The 21795-nt window shown below is 46.3% G+C and overlaps 1 protein-coding gene across 20 annotated transcripts in view; it reads left to right on the top strand.

The window, feature by feature from the left end:
* Nucleotides 1–21795, top strand: part of FRYL (FRY like transcription coactivator) — a 383738-nt gene that overhangs the window by 49301 nt on the left and 312642 nt on the right. The gene's annotated exons all lie outside the window — the stretch shown is intronic.

The raw sequence follows: 21795 nt of genomic DNA, 5'->3' as shown, positions 1-21795 counted from the left end.
GCTTCCCTTGGAACTCTGTTCCAGAACTTAACTCCTCTGATGATTAGAAACCTTTGCCTAATTTCAAGCCTAAATTTGTTGATGGCCAGTTTATATCCATTTTGTTCTTGTATCCACGTTCACACTTAATTTAAATCACTCTTCTCCCTCCCTGGTATTTATCCCTCTAATGTATTTATAGAAGACAATCATATCTCCCCATAGCCTTCTTTTGCTTAGGCTAAAGAAGTCAAGCTCTTTGAATCTCCTCTCATAAGGTAGGTTTTCTGTTTCTCGGACCATTCTAGTAGCTCTTCTCTGCATCTGTTCCAGTTTGAATTCATCTTTCTTAAACATGGGAGACTAGAATTGCACACAGTATTCCAAATGAGGTCTCACCAGTTCATTGTATAATGGTACTGACACTTCCCTGATGCATACTAGGATTCCATTAACTTTTTTCACAGCTGCATCACATAGTCATCCTGTAATCAACCAAAGACACCCAAGTCTTTTTGCTCCTCTGTCACTTCCAACTGATACATCCACAGTTTATATAAAAAAATCTTGTTGTTAGTCCCTAAATGCATGACCTTGCACTTTGAACTATTATATTTCATCCTATTTCTATAACTCCAGTTTACAAGGTCATCCCAGATCATCTTGTATGATATTCCGGTCCTCCTCCATATTGGCAATACCTCCCAACTTTGTGTCATCTGCAGATTTTTATTAGCACATTCCCACTTTCTGTGCCAAGGTCAGTAATAAAAATGTTAAATAAGATTGGTCCCAAAACCAGTTTCTAAGGAACTCCACTAGTAACCTCCTCCAGCCTGACAGTTCACCTTTCTGTGTGACCCATTGTAATCTCCCCATTAACCAGTTCCTTAGCCACCTTTCAATTCTCATATTAATCCCCATTTTTTCCAATTTAATAATTTCCCAGGAAGAACTGTATTAAATGTTTTACTGAAATGTAGGTAGATTAGATCTGCTGCTTTCCTTTGCTTGGAGAATGTTAAAAAGAAGGCATTAAACGTAAACATTTTTAAACCAGTAGGTCCATATAACTTGCATCCAAGAGTTTTAAAAGAGCTGTCTAAGGGGCTTGCTGCACCTTTAATATTGATTTTCAATAAGTCTTTGAACACTGGGATAGTTCCAGAAGACTGAAAGAAAGCTAATGCTGTGCCAATTTTTAAAATGGGTAAACCAGCAATTCAGGTAATTATAGGCCTGTCAGCCTGACATTAATCCTGGGCAAGACAATAGAGTGGCTGACAGGGGAATTGATTTAATAAAGAACCTAAAGGAGGGTAATTTAATTGATGCAAATCCATATGGTTTTATGGAAAATAGATTCTGTCAAACGAACTGGATACCTTTTTTATGATAGATTACAAGTTTGGTTGATAAAGTTAAGTCTGTTGATGTAATACACGTAGACATATATAAGGCACTTGACTTGGTGCCCCCAAACCTAGAGTCTTGTAAAATTTAACACAGCACACATTAAATAGATTAAAAACTGGCTAACTGATAGGTAATGATAAACAGTGAATTGTCATTGAGTGGCTCTGTTTCCAGTGGAAACCCGCTGAGATCGGTTTTTGGCCTTATGCTTTATCAGTGACCCGGAAGAAAACATAAAATCATCACTGATAAGGTTGGCTGATGACACACAAATTGAGGGAGTGGTAAATAATGAAAAAGAGAGGTTACTGATTCAGAGCGATCTAGATTGCTTTGTAAACTGGTACAAGCAAACAATATGCATTTTAATACAGCTAGATGTAGATATATACATCTGGAAACAAAGTATGTAGGTCATACTTACAAGATGGGAGACTCTATCCTCGGAAGCAGTGACACTGAAAAAATATTTGGGGATTGTGAGGGACAGTTAGCTGAATGTGAACTCCCAAAGTGACGCTGTGGCCAAAAGAGCTGTTACAATCCTGGGATGAATAAATAGGGGAATCTCAAGTAGGAGTAGAGAGGTTATTTTAGCTTAATATTTTGCACTGATACATCCACTGCTGGAATACTGTGTCCAGTTCTGGTGCTCACAGTTTAAGAAGGATGTTGATAAATTGGAGAAGGGTCGGAGAAGAGCCACAAGAATGATTAAAGGATTAGAAAACGTCCCTTATAGTGGTAGACTCAAGGAGCTCAATCTGTTTAGCTCAGTGGTGGGCAAACTATGGCCCGTGGGCTGGATCTGGCCCCTTAGGACTTTGGAACAGGCCTGCAGCGCCGCTGGCACCGTGTCCCCGTGGCCGCTGGGCGGGGGATCACGGGGTTCCATGCGTTGCCCTTGCCTTCAGGCACCGTCCCCCGCAGCTCTCATTGGCCGGGAAGGGGGAGCCACGGCCAATGGGAGCTTCGGGGGAGGTACCTGGAAGTGCAGCAAGGGCAGTGCATGCAGAGCCCTCTGCCTCCCCTCCCCCAGAAACCGCTGCACTTCCTGGAGTGGCGCCGCTCCACGGACAGGGCAAGTGTGCAGGGAGCCTGCTCTGGCCCCGGTGCATGCTGCTGCCACCCTGGAGCCACTTGAAGTAAGTGGGGGCTGCAGCCTGAACCCCTCCTGTACCCTGCCCCCAACTCCCTGCCCTAAGCCCCGTGCCTGCACGTTGCACCCCAACTGCCTGCCCTGAGCCCCCCCATACATGCCACACCTCTCCTGCACCTCAACCCCCTACCTTGAGCCCCCTGCCACACCCAGCACCCCCCTGCGCTCCTGCACCCCTGCTCTGAGCTCCCTCCTGCACTTAAACCCCCTTCCCTGAGCCCTCTCATACACCCTGCATCCCTCTTCTGCCCAATCCCTTTCCCTGAGCCCCTTCCCGCACACTGCACCCCCACCCCACACTTCCTCTCGCACCCCACCTCCCTGCTCTGGCCCTGCATACTATTTCCCCACCCTCTGCCCAAAAAGTTTGCCCACCCCTGGTTTTAACTTAACAAAGAGAAGGTTAAGAGGTGACTTGATTGTAGTCTATAAACACCTATATTTAATATTGGGTTCTTTGATATAGCTGAGAAAGGTGGAACAAGATCCAACAGGTTGAAGATGAAGCTAGACAAATTCAGACTGGAAATAAGGTGTAAATTTTTAATAGTGAGACTGGTTTACCCTTGGAACAATTTACAACGGAGCAGAGTGGATTCTCCATGTCTAACTATTTTTAAATCAAGGTGGCATGTTTTTCTAGGAGATATGCTCTAGGAATTATTTTGGGCAAGGTCTCTGACCTGTGCTATACAAGAGATCAGACTAGATGTTCACAATCGTCCCTTTTGTCCTTAGAATGTTATTAGTATAAAGTTTAATCATAATTTAATTTTATCGTGTGTCTAAGCTTCAAATCAACAGCTTGTTGTGAATCTTAGTAAAAAAGGATGACACTGGTTCTAGAATGGAAAAGCACTACTGTTGAACCAGCTGGAAAGGAAATCCTGCAGGTACAAGTCTACTGTAGCAAAAATGGAGAGGCCTTTGTTTAGCCTGGTATTTGATGTACTATCAGTGGTTGAGCAATTCAGGATAACAAAGCATACAAAACTCTGATCCTGCCGTTGAAGATTAATTCTCTACTCTGAATCATTAAATGCCTGCCAACTGGCTGTCATTAGAAGTAATTTCCTCAAATCAGTGTTACATGACTATTATCATAGAAAAGCTGATGTCATCATTTACAAAATGCAGATTTGCAGACTGTTCTGGGATCATGCTTTTAACAGTAGCGGATAGCAGCTGAATCCTATTTAAATTATCTGCTTATTTCTATTTTTGTATCCTGGTAATGGAATGAGGTGCTCTTATGGAACAGAGCAATGTACTACTGCATTATCAATGAGGAATGCATTAGAAGGCAGGTGTCGTCAAAACAGGTAATTAAAGCAATCAATAAAATAGGCACATAAGCCTTAGGAAAGTATTTATCAGTGTCAGCAGATATTGAGCAATATAAGAATAAATGTAATAAAGCTATTCAAAATTTGAACATTTTTTTTAAACAGTGAGGTTGCCTATCCTACATGACTGGCTGAATTGTATGTCGACTGAAATAAGTTTCAAGTTGTTCTTCTTGTTGTTGTTCCTATTTAAAAAATATAGTTGATGTTTTAAGAAGAATAACTTATAAATGAATGTAAATTCAGGTGAAACAGTGAGTTGTCAAGTTTAACTGTTAAAAGGTGCATAATTCAATAACAGTAGTTTTCTGACAATAATGCTAAAGATGGAAGAGAAGTATTATGTGAACGTAAAATATTTGCTTTATGTGGAATTAATGGAGGTAAAGTGGTAACTTTTTTTTTTTTTTAATTTTTAGGATTAAAATACAGCAGCTATACATTTCCTTTAAATTAATATAAGTAACATTTTGCTGCTTGATTTAAGGCAGAAGCCAAAGCCGTACAGAAGAATGCTTTATAGATAAAGTGGATGTTGTGCTTAATGGGTATTTTACCTGAGTATACACTAGAAATAGTCTTGTATACCCATTTTAGATTACAGTGTAGAAGGTAGATACAGAAAAATGAGATGCACTGAGAAGCTCAGAGGGAAAATTTACCTGTGATTAATAACCTATATTTTTATAGATGAATCGTTTAATTTTCCTCTCCTTTCTCTGAATATCTCCTGGATCTCCCTTTCCTCTTTTTCCATAATGTTAAGAAAGGCCATCTTGCCCAGTGCAATGACAATAGACAATCAGACATATAGTGTGCAAAACGTGCAGTTATGAGCAGACCTATCCTTCAGTTACATTGCGAGGCAGGGAAATTCATATAATGGGACAGTTTTAAAAAATTGAAATCTGTATAAATCAAATATATAATGACTATACTAGAGATTTTGAATTTATTCATATGGAACTCTCATTGCTCAAGTATGTCCACATTCCTTTTGTATATTAATGTGGCCTCCTTTTATGAACATAAATCCCATTTCTCCACAAGCAGTTCTGCTAAGATGAGATGAATGTGTTCCTTGGTAGTAAACCATTAGTTAATAGAGTTCTGGTTACCCTTATGGTGCTCAGATGGCTACCCAAGTTCTGTATTTAAGGGTGCTAATTATGAGTTCTAAATGAGTAATCAGTTTTGGGAGAACGAAAGGCAGCCATTCAGTAATTCCATTTTTCTTCTTTTGAGAGACCAAGAGATGGCAATAAGTATTTACTCTTCCTTTCCAAGGGCTGTCACATGTGAGTTCTGTCTTGTCACTCCTCCTTTTCAGTTAGTATTTATAGGGGGAATAATGAAATGCTTTGACTTGCAATATTGCCAGTAAGCTAAGAAAAAGAAAAACGTCCAAACGCTGGTGCATGTTGGCTTGCAGTACAGTCCAAGTAAAATAAATGATGCTTGTAGGTAAGGTATGTATCTAAAATAGAGATACCAGACTTATTCTGAGGAGAGGGATGAATTCAATTTTTAATTGTGCTCCAAGCGTTGGAGAAGCTTATGCTTCCAATGGGTTTATGTCAGGGTGGGCAAACTTTTTGGCCTGAGGGCCACATCAGGATTCCAAAACAGTATGGAGGGCAGGTGTAGTGTATGACGTTGCTCCATGTAGGAATGTGCAACTTACAGCTGCTAGTTGTGGTGTTCTGAGTGTCATTGTAAGGGGGTGGGGAGTGGGGGCTTAGATAAGGGGCAGAGAGTCCCAGGGGAAAAGTCAGGGTGTGGGGGTGTGAATAGAGGTTGGGGCAGTCAGGGGACAGGGAGAGGGGTGGTTGGATGGGGGTGGGATTCCGGGAGGGGGGGAGGTTAGGGGCGGGGGATCCTAGGAGGGGGCAGTCAGGGGACAAGGAGCAGGGAGTGGATGAGTCAGGAGTTCTGAGGGGGGCAGTCGGGGGCAGAAAGTGGGAGGGGGTGGATAGGGGGTGAGGGGCAGGTTGTTTGGGGAGGCACATCCTTCCCTACCTGGGTGCACTGTATCAAATTGTTACATGTAGGAAGGTGCTACTTACAGTGTACTACTTACGGCTGCCAGTCCTGGTGCTGTATAAGTATCATGTTCCTACAGGGCGCAATTTAATACATTACACTCAGTGACTCTTGCAGCCGGACTGCCTAGCAGGAGCTCACAGCCCTGCCGCCCAGAGCACTGGCAGCACAGCAAGTTGAGGCTGTGGGGGAGGTGGGACATCAAGGGAGGGGCTGGGAGCTCAAGGGCTGGGCAGGACCATCTGTGATGGAGTAGGGACTGTCTGTGTGGGGAGTGGGAGAGCAGGGGAGGACTTTAGGGGATGGACGATGCCAGAGCCTGTAACCTGAGCTAGGTAAGGGAGGGGAAAGGTCAACACCTTTGCCCGGGAAGGGGACAAAGGAAGGGAGCGGCAGGAGGGAAGCAGTTTGAGTTTGGGCTTGGGGCTGGATGGGCGGAATTCAGGGTATCCTAGCTAGGATCCAAGCACCCTGAAAGCCCAGAAGGACTCGGTGGAGGGGTCCTGACTGTGCCTGCAAGCTCTGCTGTAACCGGTGTTCCTGTTGTCCAATAAACCTTCTGTTTTACTGGCTGGCTAAGAGTCACTGTGGGTCCCAGGAAGAGGGGTGCAGGGCTGGACTCCCCCATGCTCCGTGACAACTGGTGGCAGCGGCGGGACATACTGCACCCCGTGGACGGCGCTTCCTGCAGTAAGTGACTGGGGAGCAGTAAAACGAAGGGGTGACTAACCCCTGGGAGTGTGTGCCCAGTGAGAAGGACTTTGCAGTAACAGGGTCCCCCGGGGGATTGCAGCGAGCGGTCCCAGGGGCGAAGGAGTCGGCAGCTTGACCCTGGCAGAGAGGTGGTGACCTCACGAAGGGCTGGTGCACTAGGGGTCCCCCTGGAAACCGTGGGGAGCGGCGAGCACCCCGGCCTGTGAGTGCCCAGCAGGAAGATGTATGCCAAGCGGCGCAAGTGTGACCTGGTGGAGCTGTGCAAGCAGAGGGGGCTGCGCCCGGGGAGGCTCAGCAAGGACCAGCTGATTGCCCAGCTGGAGCAGGGAAACCGCATGAATGAACGGAGCCCTGTCTCTGAGGGAAGCAGCCGAGCAGATGCAGCGCAGGCACCAGTGTCTGTCCCCGCTGGGAGCGGTCAGCCAGCGGACGAGGGCTTCCCGAGACCCCCCCTTCCTAGGCGTAGGGGAAGGGCGGGGAGGAGCCCAGTGTATACCGAGGGCACCGTGACACCCCCGGCCAGCAGAGGATCCGCCCGGCGAAGCTCACCCCCCAGCAGGGGATCCTCCCGGCAACGCTCGGCATCCGTGGGGCGGAGGCGGCTGGAATATGAAAGGGAGCTGAGACGGGAGGAGCTCGAGTTAAAGAGGAAAGAGCTGGAGGAGAAGGCGAAACAGCGTGAACATGAGGAGAACCAACGTAAACATGAGGGAACCGTAAACATGAGGAGAACCAGCGCCAGCGTGAGAGGAGAAGGAGAAACAGCGTAAACATGAGCTGGACCTGGCCCGGCTGAGGAGCAGTGAGGCTCCGGCTGCGGTGAGTGAGGGGGGACCCAAGCCTACAAAGAGCTTTGATAAGCACTTGCTGCCCCGGCGTAAGGAGGGGGAGGACATAGATACCTTCCTGACGGCATTTGAGAATGCCTGCGAGCTGCACAGGGTTGACCTTGCAGACAGGATCGCAGTTCTCACCCCCTTACTGGACTCCACAGCCGTGGAGGTGTACAGCCGACTGAAAGGGGCGGAGGCAGGGGACTACGAACTGTTCAAACAGGCCCTGCTCCGCGAGTTTGGGCTGACTCCTGAGATGTACCGGAAAAAGTTCCGGAGCCAGCGTAAAACCCGTGAGGTCACATACCTACAACTGGTCAACCGGGCACAGGGGTATGCCCGCAAGTGGACAGCTGGGGCCCAAACTAAAGAGGACCTGCTTGACCTATTCATACTGGAGCACCTGTACGAGCAGTGCCTGTCCGACCTGAGGCTGTGGTTGATGGACCAGAAGCCGGAGAACCCGCAGCATGCAGGCCAGCTGGCCGACCAATTTGTGGACAGTCGGGCAGGGGATGGCAGGAAGGAGTCTCGAAGGAGCAGGCCTGCCTCAACGCAGAGAGAGAGTCATCCTGGGACCTCCCAAAGGGGGCCTATGGAGAACCCCCCCAAAAGGGGAACATCCAGCGGCAGGTCCCTCCGACCCACTCAAGGGGACCCACGAGATATGGGCTGCTATCGCTGTGGCCAACGAGGTCACATACGGGCCCAGTGCCCCAAGCTCAGGGACAGACCAAGCAGACCCAACCCACAGAGGGTGGACTGGGTAAAAACCCAATCGGAGGAGGGGCTACATTCCCAGGAAAGGGGGGTTGGCAACATACCACCTGTGGATGCTCCAGGTTCCGGGTTTTTGGTTTACCGGGTGGGCGCGGGGCTGCCCCTCCGGAAAGAGTGCATTGTTTCCCTGGAAGTGGATGGGAGGAAGGTCACTGGGTACTGGGACACAGGCGCAGAGGTGACGCTGGCCCGGCCCGAGGTGGTGGCCTCAGATCGGATGGTGCCCGACACCTACCTGACCCTGATGGGCGTGGGCGGGACCCCATTCAAGGTACCCGTGGCAAGGGTACACCTGAAATGGGGGGCCAAGGAGGGCCCCAAGGATGTGGGGGTACACCAATATTTGCCCACTGACGTGTTAATGGGAGGGGACCTTGAGGACTGGCCTAGTAACACCCAGAGTGCCCTGGTCGTGACTCGTAGTCAGAGTCGGCAAATGGCACTGCTCCCCGACAACGGGGAAGGTACTCCGACCTGAGGTGCAGGACCCTAACTCAGGGAACGGGGAACGCCCAGGGGCACGGTTCAGAGAGGCTGTGGCCTCAGACCCAGCCAGCAAGAGAGAGCCGGTCCCCATTCCTGCCCCAGCTGCTGAGTTCCAGGCCGAGTTACAGAAAGATCCCTCCTTGCGGAAGCACAGGGACCGGGCTGACCTTAGTGCGGTACAGACCATGAGGAGAGGTTGCAAGGAGAGGTTCCTGTGGGAGAAAGGGTTCCTGTACCGAGAATGGGCTCCCCCAGGGGAGGTAGAGTCATGGGGGATCAGGAGGCAGCTGGTGGTTCCCCAGAAGTTCCGTTGCAAGCTGTTGTACCTGGCCCATGACATCCCTCTCGCAGGGCACCAGGGAATCCGGCGCACCAGGCAGAGGCTGCTACAGAACTTTTACTGGCCTGGGGTCTTTACCCAGGTCCGACAGTACTGCCAATCCTGTGACCCCTGCCAGAGGGTGGGGAAGGCCCGGGACAAGGGGAAAGCGGCTTTGAGGCCTTTACCCATCATAGAAGAACCTTTCCAGAAGGTGGCCATGGACATAGTGGGACCCCTCAGCAAGACGACCCGGTCAGGGAAGAAATACATCCTGGTGGTGGTGGATTTTGCCACTCGCTACCCCGAGGCGGTGGCCTTGTCCTCTATCGAAGCAGACACAGTGGCAGATGCGCTGCTGACAATTTTCAGCCGGGTGGGGTTCCCCAAGGAGGTCTTAACGGACCAGGGGTCCAACTTCATGTCGGCCCTGCTCCGGTCCTTATGGCAGAAATGTGGGGTCCAGCACAACTGGGCCTCAGCGTATCACCCCCAGTCCAACGGGCTGGTAGAAAGGTTCAACGGAACACTGAAGATGATGCTAAAAACATTTATGAACCAGCACCCGCAGGACTGGGACAAGTACTTACCTCACCTGCTGTTCGCATACAGGGAGGTACCCCAGGAATCTACCGGGTTTTCGCCTTTCGAACTGTTGTATGGAAGGCGGGTAAGGGGGCCCCTGGACCTGATGAGAGACGAATGGGAGGGGAAGGACACTCCCGATGGAGAGTCAGTGGTGGAGTATGTCCTGACCTTCCGGGAAAGACTGGCCGAGCTCATGGGCCTGGCCAGGGAGAATCTGGCCCGAGCCCAGAGGAGGCAGAAGGTCTGGTATGACCGCACAGCACGAGCCCGTGCCTTCGCCACCGGGGATCAGGTGATGGTTCTTATCCCCGTGAGGAGAAACAAACTCCAGGCCGCCTGGGAAGGGCCCTTCAAGGTTATCAAGCAACTAAATGAGGTAAACTATGTGGTGGAGCTGTCAAACCGGGCACATCACCGTCGGGTGTACCATGTGAACATGATGAAACCATACTATGACAGGGAGAATGTGGTGTTGGCCGTGTGTGGACATTGGGAGGGGCAGGGAGATGACCCCTTAGTGGATCTATTCCCTGGGACAAAAGCTGGTTCCCCCCTGGAGGCGATTCCCCTCTCTGAGCAACTGACCCCGGGCCAGCACGCTGAGATCAGAGGGGTGCTGCGTCTGTACCGACAGCTGTTTTCCAACCAGCCTGGACGCACTAATTTGACTGTCCACCGGGTGGAGACCGGGTCACATGCCCCTATAAGATGCTCCCCTTTTCGGGTCACTGGTAAAACTGCCCAGGATCTTGAAAGAGAGGTCAGGGACATGCTGGCTTTGGGGGTGATCCAGCCGTCTTCCAGCCCTTGGGCCTCGCCAGTGGTGCTAGTCCCCAAGAAGGATGGGTCAATCCGGTTCTGTGTGGACTATCGAAAGCTCAATGCCATCACCGTATCTGATGCCTACCCTATGCCCAGGCCTGACGAGCTCCTAGACAAGCTGGAAGGTGCTCGGTACCTCACCACTATGGATCTTACCAAAGGCTACTGGCAAGTGCCGCTGGACGCAGATGCCAGGCTGAAATCGGCCTTTATCACCCCTCTGGGGCTCTATGAGTTTCTGACCCTGCCCTTTGGCCTCAAGGGAGCGCCGGCCACCTTCCAGCGCCTGGTGGATCAGCTACTGAGGGGGATGGAGAGTTTTGCCGTGGCGTATATTGACGACATCTGCGTCTTCAGCCAGACCTGGGAGGACCACATATCCCAGGTTAAACAAGTCCTAGACCGACTCCGAAAGGCTGGGTTAACAGTAAAGGCGGAGAAGTGCAAGGTGGGGATGGCTGAAGTATCTTACCTGGGCCATCAGGTGGGGAGCGGCTGCCTGAAGCCGGAACCAGCCAAGGTGGAGGTGATCAGAGACTGGCCTGCTCCCCAAACCAAAAAGCAGGTCCAGGCCTTTATTGGGATGGCGGGGTACTGTCGAAGGTTCGTGCCCCACTTTAGTGCCATAGCCGGCCCCATCACTGAACTGTGCAAAAAGGGGAAGCCAGACAAGGTGATCTGGACTGAGCAGTGCCAGGAGGCTTTCCGGGCGCTGAAGGAGGCTCTAGTTAGTGGCCCCGTTCTGGCAAACCCAAATTTTGACAAACCCTTTATGGTGTTCACTGATGCCTCAGACACGGCATAGGGGGCAGTGTTAATGCAGGAGGATGAAAAGGGGAAGAGACACCCCATCGTGTACCTGAGTAAGAAGCTGCTACCCCGGGAACAAAGCTACGCGGCCATCGAGAAGGAATGCCTGGCCATGGTGTGGGCCCTTAAGAAACTAGAGCCATATCTCTTTGGGCGACACTTCACCATGTACACCGACCACTCTCCCCTGACCTGGCTCCACCAGATAAAAGGAGCCAACGCCAAGCTCCTGAGGTGGAGCCTGCTCCTGCAGGACTATGACATGGACGTGGTCCATGTGAAGGGAAGTGCCAACCTAACAGCGGACGTGTTGTCCCGGAGGGGGGGGGGCCTGAACTTCCCCAGGTCACTGGGCAGAGTGACCCTGCTCAGTTCAGTCTCGAAGGGGGGAGAGATGTGATGGAGTAGGGATTGTCTGTGTGGGGAGTGGGAGAGCAGGGGAGGACTTTAGGGGATGGACGATGCCAGAGCCTGTAACCTGAGCTAGGTAAGGGAGGGGAAAGGTCAACACCTTTGCCCGGGAAGGGGACAAAGGAAGGGAGCAGCAGGAGGGAAGCAGTTTGAGTTTGGGCTTGGGGCTGGATGGGCGGAATTCAAGGTATCCTAGCTAGGATCCAAGCACCCTGAAAGCCCAGAAGGACTCGGTGGAGGGGTCCTGACTGTGCCTGCAAGCTCTGCTGTAACCGGTGTTCCTGTTGTCCAATAAACCTTCTGTTTTACTGGCTGGCTAAGAGTCACTGTGGGTCCCAGGAAGAGGGGTGCAGGGCTGGACTCCCCCATGCTCCGTGACACCATCTAGCCCGCGGGCTGTAGTTTGCCCACCTTCAGTTTATATAGTTGTTACTAATGATGGTGGAATTACACAGGTAACATAAAGGAGGTGCATAGGTAACACAGACTACCTAGTTTCGCTAGCAGAACCTTTCTTACTAGTGATGGTAAGAGATGAAAAGAGCAGAGCTTGACTGCTGGAACCCGGGGAAATTTGTGGGACTGGCAGTTTAATTTTTTTATTGTATTTATTTATTTTTTTAATTTAAAATGTTTGACAAAGAAATCAGCTACCTACAATTAATATGGAATTCCATAAGACCACTTCTACAGAGACACTTTTCAGAACTGCACTCTAAGCCTCAAGCAGTAGAGATATCTGATGTTTTGAGTGTGTGAACAAATACATCTGTTGGCGCATAGCACCAGTCCTCAAGTCTGTACTAACTGGCTTTATGTTAACTTCCAAGGGGAGTTCATGGTGCTGATTATTTTCTAGAAAGCTGTAATGATCTTAGATCCTATCTCCCTGTGTCTTGTCACTGGAGTTATCTTCTTCTTTAGTAATATTTTGATTAGTTCTGGGGTTTAAATGATCTACAGAAGGCAGAAGAGCATTTTCAGCACAAGATCAGTACCTCTGGAACTTGCTCTTGTGGTTTGTAAAAGTGTGTTTTGACTTACTTCAGGGTATGATGTGTATGATAGGGAATGGGGGCTTTGCATAGGGTTCTCGGCCTTTCCTTAGATTTTTAACGTGTGGATTTGTGGAAAATGGACAGTGGGTTTGTTTTTTTTTTGGCTACACTAAAACCACAACAATTACGCATACAATGCTAACAGGTTGTCCTTGTCGTAGTCTGAGAATATTTAAAGAAAAAAGAGGCACTAGTTTGCCTGTCATGTTTTATTTAAATCTTTGCACTTGTTTGGGATCCAAGACAGTCCCAAAGACCTTCAATGTTTAGTACTTTTATTTTCCCAATGGATTTAACACTGAGTGTTCTATATTATCCCATTACTGTTTTTAGTAATTTTTTTTTTTTTGGCAACACAAAACCACAAGAAGTAGGATGATAAAACCAATGGAGAAAGATTGACCTCATCCTGTTTTGATAATACTTAATGTATGAAGAGAAACAAGTTTTGTCATGAAATGTTTTGTTTACATATTTGTGTAAGTTGAGGTCACATAGGCCCCAGGACATTAGGAGTGTTAAGTTTCACATGTTTGTTACGGAGAACTTGTTTTTGAGATGCTGCTTGTTTGTTTGGAAAGCTGAGAATTTTTAGGCCTTCCAGAAAAGGCTGTGTGTGCAGATTTGTAGTAGGTACTTACTAGTATTATTTCAGTCTTTTCGCTAACAGTGACCTGTTCTTCCATTTGAATCAGATGGTTCTTTCAATTTTTTTTCTTTAGTCTTAGAATTTTTCATGTTTGTAAATCAAAATAAGTCTTGGGCTATGATTGCTGTTAAGATGCACCTGGATTGTATACAGTGAACTTATTTCAGTGTCAGATTGTTTATTCCCAGAAAAAGAATGTTAGTAGCTATTTCAAAGGAGTCAGTAAAAAAAAAAAAGTCACTAAAATTGCATTTACCTAAAAATAAATTATCCATTTTTTTTGTTTTGCAACACTTCACAGTTTGATCAAAATAATTTTAACTGTGAGTGTTAAGTAAGAGGTAGATATTCTAATAACTAATGGTTAACAGGAATTAACAGCAGCTACTTTAATGGTCTTAAAGAAGTTTAACCATGTAAAAGATAAAATCTATATATTCACAATATAGCTTCTCCAACACTTCATGGAAAATTCATAACCATAATTAAACATCATTAATTGTATATTTTAGGTTAGATGTCATTGTTACTGAAATGCAAGTTCAGTAAAAGAATCTATCATCTTGAAGGTGAATGTAGCTAAGGAGCTTTATGGAACAGTGTGACTTGGGTATTTTATGTAGTTTATCAGAATGATTTTAGTAGTGATTTTTATGCAGTGTTTATGCTGGGATTTAGTTAAAATTATTTTTATGGTGGGATAAGACGTTCAGAATGATGAATATCGTGGTACTTTTTGAGTACTTTTTGAGTATCATGGTACTCTCTCTCTCTCATCCACCACACTTACAAACCTGGTTTTGGAGGGAAAATAGATAAAATGCATGAATTATGAGATAAAATTGTAAAATGTAGTTCAACAGAAGTAAAACGATTTTAAAACAAACTTTCAGCAATATATCAATGAAAACGTAAAATAAAGACTTTTTAAGATGATTCTCTTGTCCGTAACTATTGGACCTGTTCTATCTACATACTTGCTAGAAATTTTAAATAAAAGAATGATATAGTGGATACTGTTTATATTTAGAAGTAGTCTTCAAAATGTAAATAACATGGCAAGTATCCAGTAATACAGACAGTTGCCTAATGGGATTCAGGAATGTACCTATGCATCTAACACCAGTTGATGTCCGAGTAAGGAGCCAGGGCACTTTTGAAAATCCCATTAGGTGCCTATTGACATCTTTAAAAGTTTGGCTATAAGTACCTGTGTAACAGGTAGGGAGGGATGCTGAAGCAGTATTGTGTATAATTTTATCACACTTTGCTAAAGCACATGCCAGAGTTCTGTCTTTTCAGAACTTTCAATGAGCATTACACAGAATTAACTCCTACATTCAAGAATTTTATATACAATTCCCTTGAGATTGAAGAGCAGTTCTCAGTCAGCTCCAAAGATTAGTACATAATCTCTTAATAAACATTTAACACACAAACACTGTAAACAGTACTTGGAATACTTATGAATAACTGAAAAATACTTTTAGGTAGTAAGTCTACTGGTCCTCATACAGACTTCCCTACTTAGGCCTGGGCTACACTAGTGGGGGGGTTTCAAACTAAGATACGCTACTTCAGCTACACTATTTGCGTAGTTGAAGAATCTTAGTTTGACTTACCTGGCCGTCCTCACGGCAGTGAGTTGACTGCCGTGGCTCCCCTATTGACTCAGCTTACTCCTCCTGCCGAGGTGGAGTATGTGCGTCAATTCATGGATCGATTTATCGCATCCAGACGAGATGTGATAAATTGATCCCCGATACATCGAACACTACCTGCCGATGCGGCGGGTAATATAGATATACTCTTAGTTTAAATTAATAGTTTTGACATAACATTTACACTTCTATACTTTTAAACACATTTACCTCCTGATCTTCTTTCCAAGATGATTTCTCAGTCTCTATAGCATGGCTATAATATGTAGTATATTATCTGGATTCTTCAGAGCTTGAGAAGTATGGAAGCATCTGAGTTCTTTCCCAAAACTTCAGAGCCTTTTCAACAAAAAAAAGTCTTGGGATCCTTAGTGTTAGCAACATTGCTTGGGATAATAGCTGATTTGGTCTTCTCACTGGTTCCAAAGTAGTACAGGCATTGGGATCATCTTCACAGTTGGAACAAAATAATATTAACTTACAGTGCTATCAGCATATAAAATATCCTTTCCCTGGATTTGTATAAGGCTGTCTCTCTATCTGGTGCTATCTTTTCTGCATAAATCTGGCTCAGTCAATAAGGGTGTACAAACCCTCACCTTACTGAGCTTTGCCCTGTGCGCATGCTGTCTCTCTCTCACTGAGACAAAATATCAAATCAAAGCAGTTAGTTAATAGCTATATGTAAGTTCCACAAGCTCTGTAACCTCTAGAGAGTGACTCAAATGGTTTCCCTCTTGATCCATAAAACACACTGCAGTGGTCTAAATGGAGGGCTTCGTTGGTAAATAAAGGTGAATTAACATTTCTCTGTGTCCAGAGTGGCATAGGAATTGGAACCCTATCCCACTCTGGACACATCAGCAGACGCATCTCTTGGTTCTGGTCGATCAGCCACCTGAGTCTTACAAGGTTGTTAATGCCTATATTTATTATCGTCATTCCCCTGAGCTCTGATTTGGCACAGCTTTCAGATGATGAATGCATGGAAATTGCAAGACTTCTTGCCCTTAATAAAAACCTCCTCTACAGTTTCAGAAACAACTACTGAACATATCTAGTATCTGCACACATTACTTCTGGATGTTTCTGGGTCTTTTGAACTGAGTTGCACTGCTCTGCTCTGCTCTCTGTACATATATAGAGAAACTGAATATTCAAACTAAAATCCATTGGATTTAAAAATCAAATGCTGCAGTATGAAGCATGTTAGTTACACGTGCAAAACCTGTAACTTGATAAATATTAACATATTGACACGTTTAAAGTTTAATTCAAACCATTAGATTGTTCCCTCCCCCCAATTAATGCGAATTCTAAAATGTAGATGTAATAGTAGATTAATTGTCTATATAGATTTCTTCATCCATATATCTTCAAAGGAAGACAAGTATTATTTTATGCATCTGTTAACTGGGGGTTCAAGGCACAGAGATGTTAAGACACTTGGCAAAGGTCACATAACAAGTCCATGACAGAGCTGTGAATAGAATCCAAAGTGCCCTGATTCATATCAGGGGTCGGCAACCTACGGCACACGTGCCACCTTTGGCACGCGAGTCGATTTTTGTCTGGCACGCAGCTGCCAGCCAGAGTCTCGGCCGCGGGCCCCACTCAGCATGCAGCTGGCTGAGTGAACAGAAGCCCAGGTAGCAGGAGGCTGAGTGGGGCCAGCGGCCGGGACCGCAGACCGGCGGCAGGCGCCGTCTTCCCCCCTCACCATGTTTGGGTTCTGCAGTTCCCACGAGTGTGAGCCGCCAGGGCACGGGGTCCTGAGCCTGCTGCAGGAGGGTCAGCAGTGGCAGCTCACACTTCTGGGAGCTGCAGAGCCTGAGCGCGACAAGGCGGGAGTTGGGGGGGGTGCACGGGGACTGCTGCCCGCATGCATCTGCTGAAGGAGCCCCCACCCGGGGGGGGGGCATCGGGCCATAGCCTGGGCAGGTGTGCCCCCCCAGTTCTCCCCTCACTGCGCTCGGGTTCTGCGGCTCCCAGAAGTGTGAACTGCTGCTGCCCCTCGCACAGCTCCCCCCCCCCGCTGCCTCAGCACTCCACGTGGAGTTTTGCCTCCACGTGGAGCCAGCATCTGACTGGCATGGGCATGGTAAGGGAGTCCCGAGGTGCAGGCAGGGAGCAGGGGGAGGGTTGGATGGCTCAGGAATTCTGGGGGTCCTGTCAGGAGGCAGGGGCGTAGAGAGGAGTTGGGGCAGGTAGGGAACAGGGGAGTTGGATGGGTTGGGAGTTCTGGGGGTCCTGTCAGGGGGCGGGGAGTGGTTGGATGGGGCGTGAGAGTTCATGGGCATCTGTCTGGGGGTGGAGGTGTGGATAAGGGTTGGGGCAGTCAGGGGACAGGTAGGCGGTAGGGTCCTGGGGGCAGTTAGGGTGGGGGGGCTCTCAGGAGGGGCAGTCAGGGAACAAGGAGCAGGGAGGCTTTGGTAGGGAGTGGGGTTCTGGGGGGCAGGGGTCCCAGGATGGGGCAGCCAGGTGACAAGAAGCAGGGGGGCGGGATTGAGGGTTCTGACTGGTGCAATTGGGCTGGGAAGTGGGAGGGAGTGGATGAGGATGGGGCTGGGGCAGGGCTCTCTCCTCTTTTTTGATTGTTGAAATGGTAACCCTAGGCGAGGGGGGAGCTGGTGGGCACATGGGGGCTGGCGCCTGCATACATCCACTGCAGCCTGCAGGAACCCCTGGGGGGGCACCATGCTGCAGCCTGGGCAGGGGGGCACCGCCGCCCCCTGCTAGCGCCGCCGCTGCTTTTGCAGGGCTGCTGCCTCCCTGCACCGTGCCAGCTCCTCCGTGGCTGAGGTTCGCTGCTGCCACAAGTGGGACGCTCTGGCTCTCTGGTGCCTCCGGAAGGCATCTCCTCCCTGCCGAGCTGCTACAGTGGCCCAAGCCCGGCAAAGCAAGTGAGGGGACTCAGGGCGGGGGCCACCTGAGTGGGGTTGGAAGGGCTCCTGGGGGGGCTGTGCACCCTACAGGGGAGTTCAGGGAGCGGGGAGAGGGGAACCTGGTCTGGGGAGCAGCCCCTGGGCATGGCTGGCCTCTGGGGTCTATAAAGGCTCGTTGGGATTTGCCCCTCAATGAATGGATGTGCAGGGAGGGGGGGCACGACTCAAGGTGGAAGTTTCGCCTAGGGCGCAAAATACCATTGCACCCGCCCATCCCTAGGGGGTATGTGCACCCCAGGTTAAGAACCACTGCACTAAACTGATAAGATCTGCATTTTAATTTAATTTTAAATTAAGCTTCTTAAACATTTTAAAAAACTTTGTTTACTTTACATACAACAATAGTTTATAGACTTAGAGAGAGAGAGACTTTCTAAAAATGTTAAAATGTATTACCGGCACGCGAAACCTTAAATTAGAGTGAATAAATGAAGACTTGGCACACCACTTCTGAAAGGTTGCTGACCCCCTGCTCTAGCATCTCATCCATTGGACCATACTTCCTCCACTTATGCATGCATGTGCATAATCCATACATTTCATGCAGTATCGAAAGAGGAATTTTTATGTTCCTCAACACAAGCATATTTTGAGCCTAAATATGTTGATCTAGTCCCTTTCTAATATTTCAATAATGTAAGCATAAAGGAAAAACTATAGGCAGCTCATAATACAGCTTTCAAATATTGCTTACATGTCCAGTTCTTATTGGCTTATTAATACATCAGTCACATCTAAAAGAAGTCTGTATTTCCTCTTAAGAAGTCTACCAAAGAAAGTAATTAGTGACTATGACTACATAGAAATAATAATGAAACATAATCTCTGGGTATGATAGGGAAAACAATTGAAACTACCCCAAGACTCATTTGACCAAACTCAGTGTTGGTGTCAGCAGGTGAAATTCTGTTTTTGTTAGTATTGTCTTTGATCACATTGAAAACCGTAAGCTGATACAGGAGTTAACAATAGTGCTGCATGATATTGGTTGTTTTTCTAAGGGTGCATCTACACTACTGCTTAAGTCGATGTAACTTGCATGACTCAAGAGTGTGAAAAAGACAACCCCGTGTGCAACACAAGTTGCATTGACATAAGTGCTGTCCACACTAGTACTTATGACATAGCTTCTGCCACTTGCGGAGGTGGAGTACTTGTGCCAACAGGAGCGCGCTTTCCTGTTGGTATAGCACGTCTTCACCAGATGTGCTACAGCAGTGCAGCTGTGCTAATGTAGCACCGTAGTGTAGACTTGTCCTTATTGCCCCCCAGTTCTTGGAGTCATGCAATTCCATAAATATCTCAGATCTTATTTCAAAAAACAAATCTTAAAATATGTCTATGCTACAAATGCTATGGTGGCACAGCTGCAGCACTGCAGTTATGCCATTGTAGTTCAGACACTTACTACAGTGTGAAGGGTTTTTTTTCCTGTCACTATTGTAAATCCAACCTCTCCAGATGCAATGGTTAGGTTGATGGAAGAATTCTTCCATCCATATTCCCATATGACTCAAGTACTAACTCACATAGAAATTTCAGAGTGGTTTCGAGCCAAACTATTTATTTATTTACTCGTAATGTTTTTGTTTAAATCGTTGAGAAAATTAAAAAACTTTTTTTAATTTGAACTGCCAGTATGTGCACATACCTAAACTCAGTGACTGCATGGTTTTATCACTATAACCTGTATTTTCCTTCCTTTTCGGTACTATTTGTTACCTCAGTTCTCCCCTCTAATATTAATTGAAAGCTCCTCAGGGCAGGGATCTTGTCTATAATTTCTGTTTTATTTTTGAATATAGTTTTCAAGTGCTTGTGAAATCTTGTTAAAAAGGCCTCTTCCACATCTTTAATGGAAAAGTAATATATTCAAAAACATTCATGTAATCAAACTCTTCTTTGTCCTTAATATCACAAATATTTCAAGCACAATTTTGTGTATATCCCTTAGTTTTTCATCTCTCCTTCAAATAATACTTCAAGTCTGGAATTAAACATCAGAGTTTTTTCCATTTTCTTTATTAGTATATATGTTACAAGTAAATTATTACAAATTTAAAATTTGGGGTGAGGAAAGTGGCAAAATTGTACTTACACATTGATAGCAGTACTTGAAGGAAATACTCATAATTATGCTAAATAGAATACATTTTTCTTTTAAATTGCTTGTTGATACTTTTAGCACGAAATGTGCTCCTGCTGAAGTTGACAGCCATATGTTGTTCTAAAAAACCCTTTATATGTCAAAGAACTGTAGTTTATCATTTTGTCAATGTTCCATAACTGCTGTGGAGTGAAGGTTTTTTTGTTTTGTTTTAAAGATAAATGGATCTTTCTTTTTTCAGCATCGTTTTGATTTCTAGTGTGAATATTATGGCAGTGTGCAAAAGGAATCACGTATCCTTAAAATAAGAATATCTGACTCTGTTTGTTTATATTTTAAAGTTATCATTTAATTATAATGCAGTTATCTTTCCTGAGTGGGCTCTGCAATTAGGAAATGAAATATTAGACATCTGGGTTTAAGAGGCAGGAAGAAACCTTAGTTGAGCGGAGCAATTTTAGAGAGCTGATGTAGGCTTAGAGCCACAGTATTCATTACATCATCCTCCCGATCCATTAGCCAGCATTATCTTCAGTGGATTAAGTGGGAAGTTGTACTGTGCATCTTCACAAGAATGCTGAGGAGTCACAGTTTCTTGACTGGCTGTATGGAGCTCTGAAAAGAATGTGCTTGCTTTGAAGACTAGAAGGAGAAAAGCTTTTCTAATGCTGGGACCTGTATAGACTAAAGTGCAACTGTCAGCTGTTTGAAGAGGAGGAGACATGAGGATCTTGTTCCAGTTGTTAATCCATTTTTATTCTAGTAGCAGTTAAAGCTATTGGAATAAGTTGGAGCCTGTAGTTCAGAGCTCCAGCCTGTTGTGTTTACTAAAAACAAAAAGTCTGATCTGTAGCCTTTTGTTAGTCAATCTTCTGTGTTTACTATTTTGTTTCTCGACTGTACAAGTAATGTATTACTGCATAAAGAAAGGTGAAGATGCCCTTCAGTGCATTCTTATGACAAACTTGTAAGCTTTTTTCCATACCAGAGAGTTCATCTGCATTCAGCAGCGTTTCCACTCTAGTTGTGCGTCACTCAGAGACTGCATGGCAATGAAATAGCGACACTGTGGGCCAAAACTCTGCTGCCTGTGAGCAAAGAAGGGACAACAGTTTGACAACAAAACCATAGCTGCAGCAGCAGCAGCTGCCTGAGGCATAATGTTGAGTTTACAAGATTCTGTGTTTTTTGAAATTAACATAAAGTCCCTTTTAAAGTCTTGGAGCAGTAGCAGTAAGTATATTTTCTTCACTGAGAGAATAAGATCTTGATAGTATTTTCCATGCTGATTTTGTAAAAGTTAAAAATAGTTAAAAATAGTATTTTTTGCATGAACCAGTGGATGAATACAGTGTGATTTTAAACCTGGTACTGTATATACATTCAGTGACCAGAAAACTGCACTATCTGCTTCCCAGCTCTCAAATAAGGAGAAGTCATTATTTAATTTCTTGGATAATATTTGTTACATTCTAAGTTCTTAGCCAGCACAGGTAGCAAAGAGAAATGACAAATAGATCCTGGTCTCTGCAGTTATCTGACACCAGTACTACTCCATAGTTCTGCCAGCACATAATGTTCTTTTGAAGCAAAATAAACTGTCTGCAGATTGTGAATAATGTTATAGTGGGCATAACTTTTTCTGTTCATTAATATGCTTATGTTTGAG

The sequence above is a fragment of the Gopherus evgoodei genome, chromosome 5 (assembly GCF_007399415.2).
Source record: "Gopherus evgoodei ecotype Sinaloan lineage chromosome 5, rGopEvg1_v1.p, whole genome shotgun sequence".
Classification (NCBI taxonomy): domain Eukaryota; kingdom Metazoa; phylum Chordata; order Testudines; family Testudinidae; genus Gopherus; species Gopherus evgoodei.
The sequence above is the reverse complement of the archived record's forward strand: the minus strand, read 5'-3'. Positions and strand labels throughout refer to the sequence as shown.